This window comes from Aptenodytes forsteri, unplaced genomic scaffold, assembly GCF_000699145.1.
Source record: "Aptenodytes forsteri isolate BGI_AS27 unplaced genomic scaffold, ASM69914v1 Scaffold70, whole genome shotgun sequence".
In the NCBI taxonomy this organism is placed as follows: domain Eukaryota; kingdom Metazoa; phylum Chordata; class Aves; order Sphenisciformes; family Spheniscidae; genus Aptenodytes; species Aptenodytes forsteri.
This window is the reverse complement of record NW_008795690.1, coordinates 1330833-1332161: the sequence shown is the minus strand read 5'-3', so window position 1 is coordinate 1332161 and position 1329 is coordinate 1330833.

The window sequence follows — 1329 nt, the reverse complement described above, 5'->3', positions numbered from 1 at the left end:
GGAAAGTCTGTTGGGTTTGGTTTTTTTTTTTACAACAGGTGAAAGTGTGTAATTATGCAACAGAATTTTCCTCAGATGTGGTGAAAAATGAAATTCATTTGATGACATTGTGCTTGTTTCCAAGAATAACTGATTGAAGTATGTATTAGCATGCCTCTAAAATGCGGTGACAGAAAACTTGCATACTTCGGTTACACGTGGAAATTTAAGTGTAGAGATTGTTTCATGATTCTAGTTACACTTAACATTTGGGGAGGGAAGTAAAGGAGAAAGGTTGTCTTATTGCAGTTAGTTATACTGTTAGCATTCATCAGCCAAACAGGGTCCAGTTTTTAGAAACTGTTAGCAGTGAAGAACTTGATGTAAGCTTGATTTTTAAAAAACAGATCTGCTTTGTTTTAACCACAGATTGGAAATTCAGTGGGCAGTGGCTGAAAGGGCCTTGCTGTCACTACCGTCTTCCTATGATGGACCTTTTCTGTATGTTTTTCCAACGAAGGATAAGTTACATTTGCATGGCTAAATGAGCTCTGGCGGTCACATTGCTTTGGATGGGGAAAAGGTGGAGGTTTTTGTTGGGGCTTTTGTTCTCGCAGGTACAGAATGATGGGGTAGGTACAGCACCTGCCTCGTTACCGCAGTCTAGTGCTCGCAGGCTAATTGTGCTGCTTTAGTTAAAACAGTCTGAATTCTTCTGTGGAGTTCCCTGTTGGTTTAGGCTAAATTGCAGTGTTTTAATTGACTTAATGGAGGAGTAATTTAAGTAAGTGTCCTTAAAGCTCTTTGTACAGGTTTAATGCTACAGCATGGGGTAGGTACAGCACCTGCCTCGTTACCGCAGTCTAGTGCTCGCAGGCTAATTGTGCTGCTTTAGTTAAAACAGTCTGAATTCTTCTGTGGAGTTCCCTGTTGGTTTAGGCTAAATTGCAGTGTTTTAATTGACTTAATGGAGGAGTAATTTAAGTAAGTGTCCTTAAAGCTCTTTGTACAGGTTTAATGCTACAGCATAAATTAATGCACTAAAGATGTGGGTTTGAAAAAAAAAAAAAGAGGGGGAGTAAGCCAGAATGATGGAACGTGTTTGTAGAACTACTTTTTTTAAGGAGGAATTGTAGCTTACCATGTCAGCTTCTAGAGGTGAGTCAGTTAACTGAGGCTAACGTATATAAAAATCTCATGCTACGCCTTGAGTACCGCCAGAGCTCCCCACGGGCGCTCGGCCTGCTCTTTTCCCCGGCTGTGGTGGGTAGCCCAGAGGGCAGAGTTTGTGGGCCGAGCCCCGGCTGCAGCAGACAGGCGAGGGCCGCCTTTCCCGCGAGGCGGTGCCGG